This window comes from Bacillus rossius, chromosome 1, assembly GCF_032445375.1.
Source record: "Bacillus rossius redtenbacheri isolate Brsri chromosome 1, Brsri_v3, whole genome shotgun sequence".
Lineage (NCBI taxonomy): Eukaryota > Metazoa > Arthropoda > Insecta > Phasmatodea > Bacillidae > Bacillus > Bacillus rossius.
In genome coordinates, this window is record NC_086330.1 from 77,451,613 (window position 1) to 77,475,540 (window position 23,928).

Sequence of the window (23,928 nt, forward strand, 5' to 3'; positions counted from 1 at the left end):
CGATTGACTTGGGATGCAGACAGACTAAAAACTATGGAATCTTGCTCTTTAAAGAAATGCGAGTTTTCGAACTGAAAAGCTTTCAATAGCTTAAGTTGTGTATAAAGTAGCAATTAGTTGCTCGCCCCGAAATGAGATTTCATGATGATATGTTTCTTAGTGTAGGTAATTCCTGAACCGTCTTACTTATTATCTGTACAAACCAAGTAAACAGTTTAGAGTAAAATACTACCAACCTACTAATTAATATTTACAAATAAAATCAGGAAACAAGTCCGAGAAAACTTATAAATAATGTATGTTGCTATTTGTTCTTACAAATTTACATTCAGATAAAAAGAAAACAATAATAAAAAATCCAAAGACCGTTTTATATAAAATAATACCTACCTTATAACTAATATTTCCAAAGCTATCCACAACCTTCTGACACTAAAATACTAAACCTAGATAATTGTGGATAATGTTTCAAAGTTAATGAACTTAGGCGTCCGTTTCCGTCAGCGTGATTCGGCATTTGACACATTTTTTCTAGCAACATCTAGTTGTGAATATTGTAATATAATGAGCATAATTATTTTCATTACTTTTAAATTTATATTGTAAAAAAACTTGTTTAATGAGAGGCCTACCGCATAACCTAATTTTTATTTTACTTCGTAAATTTTAACCCCATAATAAATTAAATTTCGCTATGTTTTGGGTTATTATGACTTAAAGCATAAAGTAAAGCCCACAGAAAAAATCATTGTCCAGAAATGAACAAAGAACTTCCATACAATGCCCCACTTTACCTGATTAACTATCTCTCTTTGAAACTTTTATTACACCTCCCCCCCCCCCCATACTTTTTTAAATCACAATATATCAACAAACCCTCGAACAATTTAGCTCATATACTAAATTCTATGGTCCTTTCATACACATTTTTATAAAGATTCATTCAACGGTTTGAAATTTATCGTCGAATAAAGTCACATATATACATGCATGCATACAAACGCCAATTTGCTCAAGTTTATTTGGAGACCTCAATTTGCTCGGTCGATTAATTTTAAGCTTTCAAAATATTGAAAGTAACGTGTAAATTTGCATAGAAATATCATATTTTTACATTACCTTCGAGAATCGCTTCGGTTTCTGGCCTTCCGGCGAAGTTATTTTCACTTACCTGAAAAAGAAACAATAATAATGTTTAATATGTTTGGTGACTATAACTGAATCATTCACCCGAACAACGTTGTATCCAACAGTATCACAACAACAGTCATTCATATTGATTGTATTAACAATGTTGTTCCCACTAGAAAGTAATTTTTATTATTCATCATGGTGCCATATGCGTGATTTCCAGTAAGAACCAAGTTCCAATGCAGGATAAAAAATGCAACATTATTCCATCCTTTACTAGCATTATAAATAGCTGATTGTTACAACGTTGTTCGGGTGAATTATTCAATTTTTATCAGTTCACTTATTTGATTTACTAGCCACAAGACACTGCTACAACCTAAGAAACACAGCATTGCATATCATTAAAGTGGTCGTCTCTGGAAGCAGGTTTCCTGCGCGAGGCCTGGAGGTGAAGGTGCAACAGGGAAGATAATGACTAGCGCACCAACTATAAAAACAACTGAATTCTAATGCAGCACTTTTCATTCACAAAAACAACTCTACATGTCTCTGTACTCCGAACGTTTTGTTTATGGCGAAATAATAAATATAAATTTGCAGGTACTCTTCGACATTATGCCAAATTACAAATTGAGTTTGAAAATTCTAGCACCTCGAAATGTTTCATGAAAAATTCTGCTTAGGCAAGTTACGCTGCGAAATACCCAAATTTAAAAATAAAGTGATGAAATAAGAGAGTTTAATAGGAACATGAAATGTCGTTTAGATACTTTTATGTTTATTCCAAACACACTGAAAAAAGACCAAGCACTTGTTTCATAGTTGGTACGACGGGCCATTGAAAGCACAGATTCAGAAATGTTTTCACGTAAACCATTGATAAACTCTAAAATAGGTTTTAATCTTTTATTGCATTCAACATCTTGGACGCCGAGCTAAAGACCGTCTCAATCTTAGATTGCAGCACACGGCTTGTGGCGCGCGCTGATGCTAAATCTCTAAAACGTTAGGAATTTTAGGAGATTTTTTTTGTTCTAATTGTATAAGAAGCATTTTAAGAGCTGGCGTTATAAATTATAACTTTTTATACTATCACGCTAATATATTTGTATTAAATTTCCACTTTTTTAACATTAACACATATTTGTTAACTCGTTTTCTTGTCTGTCTGTCTGTTTGTTTGTCTGTTCGGTAAAAATTTTGCAATCGATTTTAAAATAACTTCCCGATGAGCTGGAAACATAAAACTTTAATCATAGCTCAGAACTGGAGGATAATGTGCGCAAAAGACTAAAAAGCAGAAAATAATTATTAAAATAAAAATTTTAATATACCAGGTTTTTAAAACGTACTCAAAGTATAAAAAAAATTCTACAAGCCCCAGGTGGATTGCTCTATAGTGAACGCAGTCATGCATCATGGACACACTCACCCCTGTCACTTCGTGACATTTACTGGCCCGTGTTCCAAATGTCCTATATTTTAACGAGGCAGGTTTTAAAATGTTGTAAATTTTTTTTGAATGATTGACGGGTCACCATGTCCTTGACGACAAGAAAATGGCATAAAAACCTCTGGTCCACTAGCTTAATACATCATAAGCTAAGCCTTAGTAGGTTGTGCAGCTGAAGTAGAGTTTATTTTTTCGGTAAGTACGGTGTGAACGTGGTAGATTAATAAATGTTCCTTTTTACGTTGTAGAGCGATGAAAAAAAAGGGTCAGCACTAGAGAAATTTCCTTTAATTTCATAAGAAACACTTCAACTATTTTACACAGCTTAAACTTATAAAACTGTTACAATTCCACATTTATTTCAAACAATTTGTACAGGAAATACACTTGTTAAATAATTTTCATTAAATTAATTAAAACATATTTTACAATTTCAAAAATACCAAAAGTGTTAATGTTATTATATATATTTGTGCGCTTTAAAGACCAAACATTACAAAAATTTAAATATAAAATTCACTTGTTTTACTAGAACCAAATTAAAACAAAGGCACATTTAAAGTCCATTTCTTAAAAACGAATTCATTCCAGACCAAACGTCATTCTCATGGTTGCTCTGTTAACTGCCACAATAAGCGAAATAAATTTAAGATAAATATTAAGAAAAGATTTTTTGATAAATAGACGAATAAAAACCTTCGCCTAGCTCCGCATAAATAATTACAAACAATATAACTAAAAAAAAACTTATACTAATTAAATTATTATTAAAATAATTATAAATTAGTTTAGTAATTCAAATAAATAAAAAAATAAAGGATGAAAATTTTCTAAATTATAAAATTACTAAATAGCAGTTGCTATTTCTAAAGCCTACATAGTCCAGTCATTACATACATTTCGAAATGCAAATGAACCGAAAAAGATAAATTTTGGATATTACGTGGGGGGAGGGGCCGCCTGGGAAAGCTTAACTTAAAATTTTCGACCAAAATTACGTTGTGCATTTTCCGCCATCTTAAAAAAAGGGTTAAATTCAGTTTTTTTCATTATAACTCGGTTCCCCGTTGAGATACGAAAATTTTTATTCAATACGATTTTTTTGCTGTTGTAACAATCAACAATTAAGGTTTTTTTAAATTTTTACGTATCGTTAATAGTTATTGAGATATCAATCTAAAAAGCCATAAATTTGGGGAGTGAATTTCGTTTTTTGCTATTTTCTTTTTTCTCGTGAAAGATATCGAAAAAATATTTAGTATCAAACTTGTAGAGCATGTTCAGACCTACAATTTCGTTTTTTTTTTATTTTTTATTTCCGACAAACATTACTAACTCTAGCGCGCCACAAATTCGGTAAGACTGTACCCAGTTTTGATTTAGCCGCTCGCACGGTTGTATCTACACGTCAAAATGGATGGAAGGTTGCTCAGGAAATTATTGCATTACAAAATAAATTCATAAACCAGCCAAATTAAAAATTAAACACATGAGATTTATTGATCAAATAATTTTTGTGTAGTAAAAAATAATAATGAAAGGCGGTAATTTTTTTCAAATATTTTTCGTCGTATTGATGGTACTGGCTGAAGAAGTTCCTCCACGGTAGACTCTTCGAGTCGTGAAGACTCTTGAACCGCAGGAAATGATGCTGTGACGGTCGAAACATCATAATCATCATCACCATCGTGATCATCGTTGAATAGAATATCCTCACGGATAATCGCAGCAGCTTCGCGAATAACTCTCAATCTTTCTTCATGATAGTCCTTTTTTTTTTCTCCGTACCATTTTTCCGAAAGTATTTTAAAACCGATATTTCGAAAGCACACCACGCAATCACGTCCTTGTTTTTCGTTTATGAGAATGTCGTCTCCATACTTCGCTTGCAAAAGTTTTTAACCGTTCTGATGTCAGGAACGAAATCTCCATTTATTTGGTTCATTAACTCGTTCATAGAATATTGACATTCGTCGGAATTTTCTTACAGAAAAGAGTAAATTCTCTCCATTGCCTCGTCTACTTTGTCCTCCGTAGGTCGTCCTTTCTTAATCCCCTCCTCAGGTAGTGCATGGTATACATGAGAAGTACATGCTCGATGGTATCGAGCTCCTACTGCGACTAGATCAGGTACACAATGAATAGGCCTACGCTCGATGATTGAAGTGGCAAATTCATCGTCACGTCCAGATAAGTATCTCAGAACATTTTCATTCATTGATTTTTCTTCCACGGAATGAATTTTTTCCGTCTATGCACTGGCAATTTTGATTCGTCGCAAAGTACTTCTCCACAAAATAAACATCGATTTTTAAAATCAAAAGTGGGTATTACCTGCAGTTGTTCTTCGGGTTCTGGTTCTTGCGATGGAGATTCACTTCGTCGAGAAGCAATCGGCGCTAGTCTTTGGTTTCCATATTTTTTGTAACACGAACTGTGAACACTCGATATTTTGTAACATGTGTTAATGCTCCACATTTCCTCTTTTCACGCTTGCCGCTAAGAGAGTCTGGACAGCTCTCTTTTTAGCCACATAAATGTCTTTAATCAGAGGTTTTTTGCAAATGAAACAATCGCCCATTTTCACAACAAATTTCAAACACGTACGCTCGCTTCAAAAGACTCGAGACAACTGACTAGAAAGCTACGAAAAGGAGCAGATGTTCCGGCACGAACACGAAAAAAGGGTATTTTATACCTGACCTCTATGGCGAGACGCACATTGCAGCGTCGGGCGCGCTGCAGTCAACTTGGCGGCGCCCTAGAGAGTAGTAGTATATAATAGTATTTCCGAGATCAGGGTTCAGGGTGTGGAGCCGAGAGCCGGCTCCGCCATCTTGGATTTGTGACGTCACGGCGGCAAAAATTCCTCAAAATTCCTCAAAAATGACTCAAAATGACTCAAAATTTCCCGTTTTAAGAAAAAATTTCCCGTTTTCGAGGGAAAAATTCCCGTTTCGAGGGAAAATTTCCCGATTTAGTCCTTAAAAATCCCAACGGCTAGAAATGTCCTGATAGAGGCTTAAGCATCCTTAACTCAAGCCTCAGTTAAGCCTCTATCAGGATGTGACCTTGACCTTTGACCTTGACCCCGACGGCCATCTTGGATCCACCATCTTGGATGACGTCATTTCGTTTTCTCGAACATTCCAGCATTGTGTTATCGGCTAGCTTGTAAACTTATCATTGTTGAGCAAAGATAGAGTTCTTGTAGGGTAAAGTAAGGTAATTTCGTGACACAGGTAATTTCGTGACATTTTTTATGACGTTTGTAACGAAAATACCAGCGGTTTTTTGGAGCTGAATTTTGGTCTGGTAGTTTCAGCGTTCTCCGCTAAATAGTGTGGTATGTATCGTTCGTGTCTTGGAATGCGTCAACGTCACAAAACAAAAGTTTTCGTAAAAGTGAGCAAAGTTTCGTTAAATATGAGTACTCTTTTGCAGGTTTAACTTCGAATATTCATAAAAGGATCCATGTACATGGTATGTTAGCATTTAATACACAGTTTTGTAGAGAATATAAACCTCTTAAAGTGTGAATAATTGTATGATTTTGTGCTTCTGCATACAGTTGTTATTGCTTATGTTGTTCATGGCGTTTCTTAGCATTTTTGTCCTTGCTAAAGATAAATTTTCAAAGCCTTTAATATGAATTGATCTTGTAAGTTTTCTAAGCTTGTTAGAACAAAATTATTATGAGAGTTTGTGTTGTAAATTAAGTTTACAATAACTTAGTTTCACTTAGAAAGCTAATTATAGTGTGTCACGAAATTACCTATATCACGAAATTACCTATATCACGAAATTACCTATATGCTATCACAAAAATACATTGGCTATTTTTTTATTTTAAAGTTGAATGATGAATAAAGCAAGAAGTAAATACAGCAAATATGACTCCAGACAGTTAATTGCAGCTGCTGAATTAGTTAAACAACAAAATTGTTCACTTTATAAAGCCTCCGAGGAAATGGGTGTGCCATGGAGTACACTAAGAGACTATTTAAAAAATATCCCCTGTGAAAACAGAAATGAACCTCTGCCAAAACTAGGAAGACCATTCTCTCTCACTTCAAACCTAGAAATTAGTCTGTATAATTACATCATAGAGATGCAAGAGTTAGGATTTGGTTTAACTGTTTCTACAGTAAGGAAAGTAGCACATGAACTCGCAAAAAGTGCCGGCCGTGAAAATTTATTAAATTCTGACTGTGAAAGTGCTAGCAAATGGTGGTGGACAAATTTCAAGAGTAGGTACAACCTCTCATTAAGAGCTCCAGAAAACCTTGCAGCATACAAGGCTTCTATGGCAAATGAAGAAATCATTTGGGATTTTTATATTAAATTAGAGGAATTACTGGACCGATTGGATATCAAAGAAGCACCTGATAGGCTATGGAACTGTGACGAAACAGGTCTTTCGTATGTCGTGAAAGCAAACAAAGTTGTAACAGCAGTGGGAAAGCGATATGTTTATAAGAGAGTTTATGCATACAGGGGAGAATCACATACACTTTTGGGATGTGTGTGCGCAAATGGGATATGGATTCCGCCTATGATTATTTTCAAAGGTGTCAGGTGGAACGATAGGTAACCTAAAGAGAGATTGTTTGCCTAATGCAATAGTGAAGTTCTCTCCAAAAGGGTGGATTAACAGTGATCTGTTCTTTGAATGGTTCCAGTTCTTTGTAGCCTCCATTCCTCCTGCTCGACCAGTCATCCTCTTCATGGATTCACACGCATCGCATATTAACCCTGAAGTTATTTCGTTTGCGAAAGAAAATCAGATTTTTTTATTTACTTTCCCAGCCCATACAACTCATTTTTTGCAACCGTTAGATGTAGGAGTTTACAAATCCTTAAAATCACATTGGGTCAACGTCTTAACTCCTACATGAAGGAAAATCCAATGGAAAAACCAAATAGAACAAATTTTCATACGATTATGAATACTGCCTTTATTGGGAGCTTCTGCACTAAGAACATTACAAATTCTTTCAAGAAAATGGGAATTTATCCATTCAACAAGTGTGCTATTCCTAAGGAAGCTTTTGAACCCTCCAAACTAACAAACAAGCCTCTACCTCAAGAACAGCTGGAAAAGGATCAGATATTGGTAGCTGACAAGATCTTGGTCCTGCCATCAATGTCAAGAGACACACTCATTAACAAAGGAAAGAGAAAGCGAGACTCAAGTGCAAGATGCCTTACTCCAGTAGACCTGCCACTTCAACTTTAGATGCTGCCCTACTAACATCGAATCCTGTAATGTCATCATCGAAGGATATCTTATCAACCACAAAGGCTACCCCATCAACGTCCAAGGCTACCCAATCAACTTCCAAGGCTGTCCCATCAACTACTAAGGCTACACCATCAACTTCCAAGGCTGACCCATCAACTTCCAAGATTGTCCCATCAACTTCCAAGGCTGTTCCATCAAATTCCAAGATTGTCCCATCAACTTCCAAGATTGTCCCATCAACTTCCAAGGCTGTCCCATCAACTTCCAAGATTGTCCCATCAACTTCCAAGGCTGTTCCATGAACTTCCAAGAATGTTCCATCAATTTCCAAGAATATCCCATCAACTTCCAAGGCTGTCCCATCAACTTCCAAGATTGTCCCATCAACTTCCAAGGCTGTTCCATCAAATTCCAAGATTGTCCCATCAACTTCCAAGATTGTCCCATCAACTTCCAAGGCTGTCCCATCAACTTCCAAGATTGTCCCATCAACTTCCAAGGCTGTTCCATCAACTTCCAAGATTGTCCCATCAACTTCAAAAGCTTCGACACCAACATTAGAACCGTCCATATCTGGTCCAGAACTTCGCGAATGCAAGACAAAATCAAAGGAAGTCCAAATTATTGATGAAGATTGGATCTGTGGTTGTGCGGGAACAGTTATTTCAGAGACGTTCAAATAAGAAATGGCGCTAAATGGCTACAATGCTGTTATTGCTTGATGCCTTATCACGAAGAGTGCCAACCTGCTGATTCTGGGGAACTAGTTTTCATGTATGATAATTGTGCTAATGCTGAAAGTGAGTTGAGCGATGTAAGCATCTAAATAAACTAGACTAAACCTAATTTTTCGAAGGTTATTTGAATTTTTTTTTATGATGAAATGAAGAAAAAAGCAATTAGAATGCATGTTACAAGTTAAAATTATATTATTTGTTATTATAGTTGGTAATTGTTTGAAAATATTTGTATTGTTATTGTATCACGAAATTGCCTAACCCCTATCACGAAATTAGATACCCATATCACGAAATTACCTGTCAAACCATTTAAAATTTGAAATTAAATTTTGTGTTGAAAAGATGTATATAATGGTAAGTATATTACTTATAATGTTAGTATTACACAAATGTTAAACAATTTTGCCCAAATACGACAGTAATTGTTGAATAAAACAATATTTATTAGCGAAAAATTAATTTTATCACGAAATTACCTTACTTTACCCTACAAGCCAGAAATTTATGCATTTTTTTTATTTTTTTTTTAATTTTTTATTAATTTATTTTTATTTTTAAATATTTTTTCTTGTAATTTTATGATATCAAAGAAAACATGTGGTGGTTTTCTCTGTGTGCTTCCGATTAATCTGGTCAATATTATGATGGTTTTCTCCGTGTGCTTCCGATTATTATTGTTAATATTATGGTGGTTTTCTCAGTGTGCTCCTGATTATTCTTGACAATATTTTGATGGTTTTTCCCGTGTTCTTGCAATCATTCCTGTGGTTTCTTCAAGTGTTTCTGCCTATTCTGAGAAACCGCTCTGTGCATGGATTTTTTTTGTTCTAATGAGACATGTCATTTTATTTGGAGTTACATTTAATTCGATAATTTCTGATACTAAATCAAAACTTGCAATATTTTTATCAGGTGGAATTAACAAATATCATTACTCAGTCAAATTAATATTACGCCATGAGACATCTGTGGAGCACCAACATGCAAGACGAACTTCCTTTTCCTTGGAGTCTAACGAAGCCATCCTTCTTTTGCGATCGATAGTGAGCATCCCGCATCCCGCATAAAATAACTAAATATTATTTACCTGCAAGCAACATGTGGCGACATCTGTTGTTGAAAAGCAGAACTACATGCATAAAGTACTTTTGCATGAGATATATTAATTCTCGCTGATGAAATATGAAAAAATTTCTATTTAAGTATTGAATCTAATTTAAAACACTCAATTGGTATCTGGCATTAGTCTCAGTAACTAATATGAATTCCGATTTGGGATCTGACGCTGTATCGAAAGAACATAGGTGTAAGTTTTGCAGTAAAGAGTTTATCTTGAGAAAGAATAAAAGACAACACGAGAAGAATGACTGTGTTAAAAATCCACTGCGCAATATGATAAGTTGTGTTCGATGTAGCAAGTCGTTTACGCGGAGAGAGAGCCTAAAAAGACATGGCAGAACTTGTAGCGCCAAGCCTGCGTACAAGCTAGAGGACAACGATGAATCTACTAGCCTAAGGAAGAGTGATCTGCATTACGACAATAATTTTCTTGGCTCTTCCGATCTCGACAAAGAACTTAAATTGAAGAAGGTTGATGATTTACGGAAGAATGAAGACAGTGGAAGAATCCTTAACGTGAAAAGTGAGAACATATTCCAGCCGAATTCAAGTAGATCTTTCCTACTTTGTAAAAATGATGGACTCCTAAAAAGGAAGCATGAAGACGATGAAGACACTTCAACATCATCAACATCGAATTATTACGGTAAATTGGGTGAAGACGATTCCTTCTACGGTGATTGTTACAGTGACTCTGAGGCTGTTGACAAAGACATAGACTATGATGAAGCACCTAAAGCTGTCAAGATCGAAGAATGTGGCGGTGTCCTGAGACCGAAACGATGGAAACGACGTGATATATTAAATAAATCTGATCAAGCTTGTGATGATCACCGTCTCCAACATGAAAGTTACCCTGAGGTTGGTGGTAAAACGGAAGACACCAGAGATCATAATATTTATTATAAAGGTGCAAGGAAGATGATGGTACAAGAGAATGATTACACATCATGGAAAGATCCAAACATATTGGTTGACCGGCTAAGACTTCTACATGGTTCGCTTTGTGCAGGAAACTATTCGTGCATCAAAGAAATATCCTTCATACTCAAGGAACTGAGGAATGCTGGCTACATACAATATTGACTTGTTTTACTTGCATTTGTATAATGTAAAGCAATAAAATAAATAATTTAAATTATAAGAATGTAATGTTTTTATTTCTTGTATTATGATTTCTTACTAAGACTTAGATCTCGTAACTTGTGCTTCCTTTTTGCCTTTTTTAGTTGATGGAGCTTCCAAATGTGCTTCCTTATTCGATGATATATCCAAAATGTGCTGCCTTTTCGTTGGCGGTGCTTCCAAATGTGCTGCCTTTTCGTTGTCGGTGCTTCCAAATGTGCTGCCTTTTCGTTGTCGGTGCTTCCAAATGTGCTGCCTTTTCGTTGTCGGTGCTTCCAAATGTGCTGCCTTTTCGTTGTCGGTGCTTCCAAATGTGCTGCCTTTCCGTTGTCGGTGCTTCCAAATGTGCTGCCTTTACGTTGTCGGTGCTTCCAAATGTGCTGCCTTTTCGTAGTCGGTGCTTCCAAATGTGCTGCCTTTTCGTTGTCGGTGCTTCCAAATGTGCTGTCTTTTCGTTGTTGGTGCTTCCAAATGTGCTGCCTTTTCGTTGTCGGTGCTTCCAAATGTGCTGCCTTTTCGATGACGGTGCTTCCAAATGTGCTGCCTTTTCGTAGTCGGTGCTTCCAAATGTGCTGCCTTTTCGTTGTCGGTGCTTCCAAATGTGCTGCCTTTTCGTTTTCGGTGCTTCCAATGTGCTGCCTTTTCGTTGTCGGTGCTTCCAAATGTGCTGCCTTTTCGATGTCGGTGCTTCCAAATGTGCTGCCTTTTTGATGACGGTGCTTCCAAATGTGCTGCCTTTTCGTTGTCGGTGCTTCCAAATGTGCTGCCTTTTCGTTGTCGGTGCTTCCAAATGTGCTGCCTTTTCGTTTTCGGTGCTTCCAATGTGCTGCCTTTTCGTTGTCGGTGCTTCCAAATGTGCTGCCTTTTCGTTGTCGGTGCTTCCAAATGTGCTGCCTTTTCGTAGTCGGTGCTTCCAAATGTGCTGCCTTTTCGTAGTCGGTGCTTCCAAATGTGCTGCCTTTACGTTGTCGGTGCTTCCAAATGTGCTGCCTTTTCGTAGTCGGTGCTTCCAAATGTGCTGCCTTTTCGTAGTCGGTGCTTCCAAATGTGCTGCCTTTTCGTTGTCGGTGCTTCCAAATGTGCTGCCTTTTCGTAGTCGGTGCTTCCAAATGTGCTGCCTTTTCGTAGTCGGTGCTTCCAAATGTGCTGCCTTTTCGTTGTCGGTGCTTCCAAATGTGCTGCCTTTTCGTTGTCGGTGCTTCCAAATGTGCTGCCTTTTCGTAGTCGGTGCTTCCAAATGTGCTGCCTTTTCGTAGTCGGTGCTTCCAAATGTGCTGCCTTTTCGTTGTCGGTGCTTCCAAATGTGCTGCCTTTTCGTTGTCGGCGCTTCCAAATGTGCTGCCTTTTTGTTGTCGGTGCTTCCAAATGTGCTGCCTTTTCGTTGTCGGTGCTTCCAAATGTGCTGCCTTTTCTTAGTCCGTGCTTCCAAATGTGCTGCCTTTTCGTTGGTGGTGCTGTCTTTTCGTTGTTGGTGCTTCCTTTTTTGTTGATTGCGCGTAGTACAAAATGTAGTGATTGAATATTTACTAGTTTATCACCTCTTGCTGTTACTAAAATATTTTACAAGGTTACTTGGTCCTTTAGAATGTATAAAAATGTCACGATGGATTACGAAGGTCATGTGGTCCTGAAATGACTAGCCTATACGTCTGATAATGACATGACTCGGTCTCATGGACTGAAGGCAATTGATCTATATGTGTGGCTTTGTACATGAACGGCTTATATGTTATTCAGATTATTGAAAAATTAGACTTTCATAATAGGCTTATCGGCATTGATTTAATTCGTTGGTCCGGTATATTGACTTGAGTTGATTTTCGTAGAGTGAATGATTAATAAACTCCGCGAAAGGTAATGGAAAACAGAACCTAACATTTATTTAATAATTAGTTACAACTGTCTCTGGTCAAGAATCGAACCGTGGACAGGGATCCATCGATTCGATTTGTAAATTAATAAATGATTTTTTCGGAGACTATTGGAATTTTTCCCGCATTTCTCGCTAAATAATTACATGATTTCAAGATGGCGGTCAAATTTCAAGATGGTGGGTACCTCAGGAATAATAAATGATTACTGCACTGTAGCATGTTAGAATAAAACTAGCATGATGGTAATACGAGTACACGCACAAGATGGTGTACTCCAGCAGGTGGTCGCTCCTGGTAGCATGTACTGAACATAAAATGATGGATCCGTGATGGACATCAAGGACAAAGTCAAATTTCAAGGACAAAGTAAAATTTCAAGGTCAAAGTCAAATTTCTAGGTCAAGGTCAAATTTCAAGGTGAAGGTCAAAGTTCAAGGTCAAGGTCAAAGTTCAAGGTCAAGGTCAAAGTTCAAGGTCAAATTTCAAGGCCAAGGTCAAAGTCAAAGTTCAAGGTCAAGGTTAAATTTCAAGGTCAAGGTCAAAGTTCAAGGTCAAGGTCAAAGGTGTGGTGACCAGATAATTATACTACATGATATCGGCACACTCTAGCGGACGAAAATAAGATGGTGATCTCCAGCGGACGAAGAAAAGATGGTGGACATGTCGTCATACTAGGTGATGATATATATGCTTTGAAAAAAAAGTGGTAGGAGTCAGTCTGCCTGCATCCACTATTGAGGAAGGAGCCTGTCGCCATTTTTAGTTTTTTTTTGCACTCACCGGGTTCGAACCGAGGACGATGATCGATATAATCAATCAGAATTCGAATAAGTTAATTTTTTGATGAATTTTGGAATTTTTTTCATTAAAATCGGATAATAAATTTAAAGATGGCGACCGTAACGGAAATTGCAACGGTGACGTCATAATTCAAAATGGCCGATAACACAATGCTGGAATGTTCGAGAAAACGAAATGACGTCATCCAAGATGGTGGATCCAAGATGGCCGTCGGGGTCAAGGTCAAAGGTCAAGGTCACATCCTGATAGAGGCTTAACTGAGGCTTGAGTTAAGGATGCTTAAGCCTCTATCAGGACATTTCTAGCCGTTGGGATTTTTAAGGACTAAATCGGGAAATTTTCCCTCGAAACGGGAATTTTTCCCTCAAAAACGGGAAATTTTTTCTTAAAACGGGAAATTTTGAGTCATTTTGAGTCATTTTTGAGGAATTTTGAGGAATTTTTGCCGCCGTGACGTCACAAATCCAAGATGGCGGAGCCGGCTCTCGGCTCCACACCCTGAACCCTGATCTCGGAAATACTATTATATACTACTCTAGAGGTCATAATGTTTGTCGGAAATAAAAAATAAAAAACGACATTGTAGGTCTGAACACGCTCTACACGTTTGATACTAGACATTTTTTCGATATCTTTCACGAGAAAAAAGAAAATAGCAAAAAACGAATTTCACTCCCGAAATTTATGGTTTTTTCGATCGATATCTCAATAACAATGAATGATACGTGAAAAATGTAGAGGACCTTAATTGTAGATCGTAAGAAAAAAAAACGTATTGCATAAATATTTTCGTATCTCAACGGAGAACCGAGTTATGACGCAGAAACAGAATTTAACCCTTTTTTAAAGATGGCGGAAAATGCACAAGGTAAGTTTGGTCGACAATTTGAAGTTTAGCTTTCCCCCCACGTAATATCCAAAATTTATCATTCTCGGTTTATTTTCAATTCTAACCCTTTTTTTCCGACGTAATGACTGGACTAACATAACATCGGGGATTTTGAATGAAATAATTTAGATGAGACCGTGTTCTGACACGTAATTTTTCTACCAGATAATAAGTTTGCCCTATTTTATTTACTACTCTAATAATGTATTTCTAATTTTTATTTTATTCAGTAGCAAGTGTAATTTGTTTCTATAAATCGATGAATACAGCCATTTACGTATCTCAAATGTATATTTTTTAAAACTTTTCAATAAAAATCTTTGTTTGTAATAATACTAAAAGTAAGCAAAACATGAACCAAAATTAATGATAAAATGAAAGATTAACTTTATCACTTGAATAATAAGGTATGTGCATCGTATAACCAACTTTCTATAGATAGCTAAACGGCTCACCAGAAATTTCAATATGGAATTCCCATAAGAATACAAGTGTTTGTAACAAAAAAAAATGTTGCTCGTGGGCCATTTTTATGCTTGGGTATTCATGGCACGAATAATTTAAAATATTTTTAATGATTTATTAAAAAACTGTTTATGAATTCGTTGTGATATTATAAAAGTTCTTTAAATTGCAATTTCCCAGATTTTATTTGCTTTTAACATGCATGTTAATCGCAAAGAAATAATATGACATTTTCAACACAGTCTGTCACAAACTGACAATGATATATATGCAAATGTCATTACTTTACGTTGCCAGAAAACACACACACACACACACACACACATATATATATATATATATATATATATATATATATATACTAATATTATTAAGCTGAAGCGTTACTTTGTTTGTTTGAACGCGCTAATCTCAGGAACCACTAGTCCGAGTTGAAAATTTTTTCAGTGTTGGATAGTACATTTATCGAGGAAGGCTATAGGCTATATTATATTATCAATGACATTAGGGATCCTTACTAAAAGTCCAATTTAGAATAAAATGCGTTGGAGGGGGTTAGATACAACATGCAGTACACATACGAAGTGTGTGTTGACAATGCCGCAGGCGCTAGAAGTTTATTTCCTATTGCCTATTAATATTGTTTCCACGCACTAGACGCCTTATCATTCTTAATTTTCCCATACAAGTAAAAAACACCCGTGTGATATTAACAACGAAGCAATCAGTACCCTCATAAGAGTTCAATTAGTATTTAAATACTTTTTATCACTTTAAATCGCAAACCTAAACCATCTTTTTCCTCTCTCTGTGTTTAATTTGTTTATTTATTGCTTTTTTTCAAGTATATATATTTTACAGACTTGAAAATTCACAGTAATGTTCTTTATGTTACGCAGGATGACATTTTCCGAAAATTAGATCCCATGGGTGGTTAAAACCAGGCAACACTGGGTACTTTGTCTGCATGAGAACAGGATTTTCATAGTTCATTCCTTCTGCGTCACCATGGCAACGGGCATCGCGTGGCAGTGGCGTACCCACAAGGAGGGGCATGTATAATGAGCGGCGCAAGAGTGATCTGCCTGTAGACTGCCGTAGCGAAGTACGGGTACATCAGTTGTACGTTGCGTGCACGAGCCGGGAAACCATCGGTGCTATTAATTTTCTCTCCGGTACATTATACAGCATTGTAATAAATTTTAACTGATTTTTTTTTAATTTACCATTACTGTAAAAGGTAGATGTGGCTTAATTTTTTTCCATTAGTATAGCCGTGCGAAGCCGGGTCGGGCAGATAGTATATATATATATATATATATATATATATATATATATATATATATATATATATATAGGGGAAGGGGGGGCAAGATGGGGACGCTAAGAAGAAATTGCCTTAAAAAAATAATGGTTGTTGCTAAAATGGCGACAAATATTTCTACAGGTGCACAAAATGTCAGGCTATCTTTGTAAACTAAAATGATAGTTACAGATTACTCACTGAAAACAATGGCAAAACATTTACGATCTCACGATAACACCCCATCTTGCCCCATACATGGGGCTAGATGGGGCATAACTTGGGGCAAGATGGGGTGCCATTATTTACACATGTCACATACATAAGCAGTGTCTTCGTCCTCATCGTCTTCTCCAGCACATGCACAGTGAGCCCACCCTTGACATTCTATACACTTAACCCACGCTTCCGTTGATTCAGAAAACAAATGACCACAAAAAATACACTTAGCATCGTCAGTTTCTTTCACTTCAGAACCTTTGTCCTTTTTCTCTTTGGGTGGGCATACTCTTCTTTGTTGTCATCATTCTGTGCTCTAGGTTAAGCTTGTTTTTGCAAGAAACAGCACGTTTCCCAGTTTGAGCTTTCAGGTCATTTATATATGGCGATTCAGTTAAAATAGCAGTTTTCCCACGGCGCCGATCACTAGAATTGTTCCTTTCTTTGCCGAAATGGGGAAACGGCATTGTATCTTTTGGGGATACTCGACTCAATGCACCAGTGTTATTTTGTACAGTGGAGAACGAACAGCTAGGAAATATGCAATTCTTGTTTACTACAGGATTCGAGGACTCTGGTATGCTATCTTTTTCAGTGACATTATCAGGCATCATTCTGTCAGTAGTTTTGGACGAACAACTAGGAACAGAATTATCCTTCCATACTTGAGAACCCGAAGATTCTGGTATGCTGGCTCCTTCAACGACACTAGGCGCTGGTCTGTCAGTTGTTTCGGAAGGCAAGAAATCACTATCCTGAAAGACCTCAGGGTGTATTGGACATATTCCCGTGGTTTTGAAACCATTGATGGCTGTCGTCATTGTGGCTTCTCGTAGAAAAGCACTTCCAAACAAGCTGGCTATCTGATACATTGTGACAACACGCCCTAGGTGTCATCGCAACCAATGGTTACTGCAACTTCATAATATGTGCTGAGTGGCTTCATGAATGTAACGTCCAGTGGCTGGAGGCGATGTGTGCAGTGCGGCGGGAAACAGAGGAGGATAACCCCGTTTTCTCTTGCTAGATAAATTAGTTCAAGATTTTTTGTTTGTGTAGAATGGCCGTCAAACAGTAATAAAACACGATTATTTTTGGAGGCGTTAGTAAATTGCATAAACTGCTTGAACCACCTTACGAAAATGTCGGACTGCATCCAGCCTGATGGATGACATTCGGCCCAAGTTCCAGGTGCAGACCCATCCAACAGTTCGTCTTTCATTCTCTGTCGAGGAAATATCATCGGTGGCATGTAAACGCCTGGTGCACGGAAATAAAGTTCTACAGTTACTGTTTGTCCTCTCTCTGCCGATTTTAGAGCTCCAACTTGTTTTCTTCCTTTCGAAGAGATGATTTTCGATCTTCACTTTGGCACTGATGACACACTTGTTTCATCGCAGTTGTACACTCTGTCTGGAGTAATTTGGTATTGGTCATACAGCTGTCCTAATAGTTAAAAAAGATTGGTTTTTACTAGACTATTACAAACGAGCAGGTATGGTTTTTAAACCTATAATATAACTACAACTTATCAAAAGCATTACTCTTGGCATGACAATATTTAGGAGCTTTTAAGGAGCAAGATGGGAGCAATGTTAAGGGGCAAGATGGGGACGTCCCCATCTTGCCTCAACTGTAGCATAATACTTAAAAGAAGTATAATAACTTTACAGCTTTTTTAGTCAGTTCCGCGGTTACAGTATTAAATACCTCAAACACAATGTTATTCAATACAAGCCAAGAAATATAACATTTTAAATCGTGGCTTACCTGTTGGCCTTGCCAAAACCAATTAAAATAAGATCAAAACAGTGAGATACAATAAAATGGCCACCGAACACAACTAAATACTCCAAGCTTACTAAAATCTTGTACGCCGAGCCAGCGTGACTTGCTCTTCGATATTAAATCCTTTCCCGTAAGATGGCAGCACCATGCAGACAAATAAACACCTGCCCCATCTTGCCTCACGACCCCATCTTGCCCCCCCTTCCCCTATATATATATATATATATATATATATATATATATATTAATAACTTAAGACAGATTGTTTTGTTAATTTTGAAAATGCTATTACCGTGAAATTATAAATTGTACCTATTGTGTTTTGTGTATTTTGGTAAACATTTTCTGTATGTTGACGTAACAGGTATTTTTAAATTTCAGCATATAGTCATAGTTACCACTGTAAAAGTTGATTCACTGCGGATAACGTTGACAGGTAGGCTTTAAAACCATATATTTTTTGAAATGAAACTTCTTTGCTGAGGAGGCTACAATTTTCGAGCGTTACGAAAATAGGAAGAATAGTTAGGTACGTGGTGGGGGAACCGGTAGAGGAGGAGAGTGCGTCAGCGGCGACGCCACTCCAGTGCATGCACTAGCGGTCGAATGGGAAGATAGGGGATAAGTACGTAGGGGAGCATGCTATATGCTAGTTGTAACGGCCGGAAGAGGAGAAGGCAGGGGAGAGGTAGAAATGACGCAGCAGTGATGCAACGTAATTATCGTAACGATGCTTGTGTTTGTCTACTCTTTTGTTTTCGTAACCATATATTTTTTATTTTTTTATTTCAACTATCTACAATTTATTTATTAGTGTGGAAAAGAGTTAATGATTTGTGCAACTAACATCATAAGCATCATTCATTTCTATGTGAATTGTGTGATTTAAAATGTAAAAAAGAGTTATGGACTTCAAATGTTTGCTTCATGAGTGTAATTATATTTTTCAAGTGTGAACTCTGTTATTTGAAATGTTACAAGGACTAATAAACTTGTGAGCTAGACTTCACGAGTGTAATTTATGTTAGATTGAAGTGGGTTTTTTCTCTTCATTTGTGATCATACCCGCATCCTTAATATTTTCAAATATTATCTCTTGTTCCACGAAAAATAATACTTATAAGCGAGCGATATTTTTCACTTCTGTTTCGCTTGGCCTCCAAGCGCACACTTTCAGGCAATGCTGGGGGTGAAAGTGGCGGCGGTGTTGGCGGTGGTCTACCTGGCGGCCTGCACGCGGGGAGCAGACCACTTGACTGCTCCGCCTGCCCTCGGCTCGGCGGACACCTCGCAGCTCGGCGGCGCTGAGACCGAGACGGTACCTGTGCGTGGTGTTCAGTAGCTGTGGACCCAGTCCAGTCCGTTCGTCCGCTCAAGTGGACTGTTCATATCTCAGTCATACATACAGTTTAGGAAAACCTTCATGTGTGGGTTGAGATTCACCTACATTCTAGTGGACGTCATTATTTATGGCTATGAAATAAAATTATTTTTTATTTGTTTATTAATAATTATGAAATAATTTATACATTAATACTACGCCTATAGCGTAAGATTATTATCACACAAAATAATAAAAAAAATTGTTTAGCTACATTATGAAAATTAAATTTGGTTATATCTTATTATACCTGTGTCCCCTGACATAGTTAAGTAATTATTATTTTATATATTCAAATTAATTGTGTGTCTTAGATTTACTGGATACGACCCTAGTCGCGATACCACGTTAGCCGTGACCGATGACCGGTGTGCCGTGAAGTGACCCGGTAGAGTTCGGGTTGAGACCGAAGTCGAATGAATCGGAAGCGATCCGGATCAGTGTGCCGTGACCCCTGACCCGTAACCCGGGTCACCCGAACCTCGTGACACGCATCTCTCCCAGCTCCCAGGGACTGACAGTGACCCGGTTCCGTGAACCGTGTCCAATGGCCCGTGATTCGGGTCAGGAAGTGTTCCGCTGGGATCCGCTCCATAATAGCCCAAAAAGGAAACCGGATCAAAAACCGGTGAACGACGAGACATGACCAGGATCAATTGAGGCGCATTTTTGGGTATACAAAGTGTTCATGCAACTGAGTTTGGGTGTCTTGAAAATTGTGTTGAATAAATTGTATTGTATTTGACACCGCACACCCTGGCTAGTATTCTTAAGATTGCTGAGGTACCTCCCAGTGTCTCCAACAGAAGAGCGCCACTCTGCAAAGCATGACTGAAAGGATTAAGGCCATGATCATATTAGTATTTTCTCGTCATTATTTTTATATTAGGGTTATCTTAATATTTTAACTAGATTATATCCTTGCATTTGTTAACAAATATTTTTAACTGATATAGATTTAATGGGTGTAAAAATGCGCGCAAATTATATTAATTATGAAGACTTATGCGACCTTTTACACCCAATCACCCAATATATAACAATAAGTGAAGATACATTCAAAGTATTTGTGCCCAAACAACAAATGCAACGGCATTATCGAGATGAAATAGTAAGAAATCACCTTTAAATACTAGTAATGAACAAATTTTCAAAGATGGATGCGTGTTCTTTTTATGAGCTTTAGAAGTTCTAATTAGTTGACGTAATAAAAAACTACCTTTAGTTTTGCATGCAAATAATATATATAAAATAATAAAATGATTAGAGTAATATTATAAGTAAATAAGGTTGGTTAAGTATAAATGCCCTTAAATTAATTTATTAATTTTTTTAAAATAAATACTCAGTATTGAATTCTTAATATAAACATATGTATACAATTAATTATTTAATTACGTAAAATAATTTATATAAGATTGAATTGACGGTGAAAATCACAAAATACGCTGAAATTTTATTATTTTTTAAATTTAAATTAGTTATTAAATAATAGAGTAAATATTTATAACGAAAATAATTTACACTTACGTGAACATAATCTCAACTACACTCCCATCTCTTAAGGAAGTATAACTTCAAAATAAATACAACTTGGAGTGTGAGACCGAGGCATTTGTACTGCTCCACTCCTCTTGTCCGTGGATGACGCACACAGCCAGAGAATGTCCACACTAACTAACTACAGCACATATTGGGTGTAAACATAACTATCGCTCACGCCAGCAGTAGTATAGGAATGTATGTCCGAGCGCAGGCGCCAGGCGGTGGATTGAAGATTGTCGGTCCGCCATCTTGGATTTGTGACGTCACAGCGGCAAAAATTCCTCAAAATTCCTCAAAATTGACTCAAAATAACTCAAAATTTCCCGTTTTAAGAAAAAATTTCCCGTTTTCGAGGGAAAAATTCCCGTTTCGAGGGAAAATTTCCCGTTTTATTCCTCAAAAATCCCAGCGGCTAGAAATGTCCTGATAGAGGCTTAAGCATCCTTAACTCAAGCCTCAGTTAAGCCTCTATCAGGATGTGACCTTGACCTTTGACCTTGACCCCGACGGACATCTTGGATCCACCATCTTGGATGACGTCATTTCGTTTTCTCGAACATACCGGCATTGTGTTATCCGCCATTTTTTGAATTATGACGTCATCGTTGCAATTTCCGTTACGGCCGCCATCTTTAAATTTATTAGGTATCCGATTTTAATGAAAAAAATTTTTAAAATTATAAAAAATTAAATAATAAAATTTTTAATAAAATATAAAAAAAACAAACATTTACGACACGGAGCTCGGAGTCCTCGGTTCAAACCCGACGAGTGCAAAAAAAATAAAAATGGCGACCGATCCTTCCCCCGCGGTGGCTGCAGGCATACTGACTACCACCACTTTTTTTTCAAAGCATATATATCGTCAGGTAGTATGACGTCATGTCCGCCATCTTGTCCTCGTCTGCTGGAAGCCATCATCAGTGTATCGTCGGCGTGAGTGCGCTGACGCCATGTTAGTTTAATTCTTATCCGCTATAGTGCAGTAATCATTTATTATTGCTGTGACACCCGACATCTTGTCATTTGGCCGCCATCTTGAAAATCCGTAATTATTTAGCTAGAAATTCGGGAAAAATTCCAAAACTCATTAAATAAATTTATAATCTATATACTGATTAATTAGATCGACTAAGGTCCTTAGTACGATCTAGGATGATGCAAAAAAAATTAAATATAACATCAATTTAACATAATAGTAACAGGTTCGAGGAATTAAACACCGCAAGTTCTTTTACAAACATAATATTTATTACATAATTTCTATTCTAATACAGGATCACTTACGAAAGCCAGCAATCTTATAATCATTTAGTTCCGCAGCGGTGTGAAATGACTAATTCTTAGCTCCAATCGGTTTATACTAGACAGAGTCCAGCCAGAACCTTTACAGACATAGTCCACCTCTTCTTGACAGAGTTTCTGGATACCGTTTTTAACAGTTTGCTTCACATCGTTAGAACTGTAAATTACTGCAGCCGATGTCTTGAATGCACACTTCTTCACTTTGTCATCGAACGGATATGGCTTTCCATATATACAGTCCAACTACAAGTTATATTTCAAAGGTCCGTTTGTTGCTACATCATCAGTAAGCTGATTGATTATGTCCTCTCTGATATCGTCAAGAAAATTACAAATGTCTTTCGACTCACCTAACGTATTTAAATAATAGTAGTCCTTCAATGTTCCACGAAATGCAGACTGCGCCAAGTAGAAGCCATTATCGTTCACTTGTAATGCGCCGAACACAGTCTTAGGTTTATTTTCCTGTTCAGACGTCATACCAATCGGTTGCTGCACATCGGTTTTCTTGCTTGTACGCTCACGAGCCTTCAGCCTAAACCGAGAAGTCGAAATTTCTGCAGGTAGTTCAGCAGTAGGCACACGGACTTCACCTTTACAGTTTTTCGCATGTCGTCGCAAATTATCAATTCGAGTAAACCATTCATGACACTCATCACATCGAAACTTCATGCGAGATGGATTCTTCGTGCATTTGCTCCGCTCATGTCTTCGTGCATCATGAGCAAATGCGAACGACGTATCACAGTAGCTGCAAGGATACCGTGGTGATGAAGACGAACCTTTCAGACCCGATCCAGATACTGACGTTGCCGCAGTTGCACCATCTCCAGGCATACTCTTATGAACATCAATGCATCGTTGTTGCGCCGAAACCTTTACTTTCTGCCGAACAGCAGGACCTTTGCATGCCTTCATGTGCGTTTTCATATTATCTTTTCTGGCAAACTGCTTATGACATTTCTCACAAACAAACATTTTACGATATAGGTTCTTGGCACATTCTCTATTCTCATGTCGTCCAGCATTGCTGTTGGTTGAGAAAATCTTGTCGCAGTAACAGCACCGATGTTCGCTAGTTGTCAAATCAGCATCCATTGAAGTCTCCATCGAGGTCGTATCGTCGATCGTCGTGGTTTCCTGCACATCCAGCTCAGTAGTCATTAAGCTATCTTCTGCTGGTGGTATCACATCTGTTGAAATCTCCTCCAATGTTGACGTCGTCGTCGTTGCCAACGAGATCTGCTCCACCATTGTCGTCGCTGACGTCAAGGTTCCCGTAGACGATGGTACAACATCCATCGAGTTCGGCGTTAAAGTCGGTAAAGATGCCATCGAGTTCTCAAGAACAGGTAATTACGCGACTTATGCACCAGATGAAATAATCTAGATGATCCTTACACCGTCGTCGACAGTAACAAACTGAGCGACCTGCTGTCTAGGACTCGCTTATATACATGCACCGGATGGAATAATACGCTAGTCAAATCAAGAATCATTTACAATAATACTAGAGTCAAAAAAACATTAAAAATAGAAGGA

At 37.4% G+C, this 23,928-nt stretch overlaps 1 long non-coding RNA gene across 1 annotated transcript in view; it reads left to right on the top strand.

Moving 5' to 3' along the window:
* The window catches only part of LOC134538111 (uncharacterized), a 141,937-nt gene that overhangs the window by 112,239 nt on the left and 5,770 nt on the right, over positions 1 to 23,928 (top strand). The window contains exon 2 of the long non-coding RNA XR_010076093.1: positions 19,320 to 19,479. This is a non-coding gene — a long non-coding RNA (uncharacterized LOC134538111). The remainder of the gene's footprint in view (positions 1 to 19,319; positions 19,480 to 23,928) is intronic.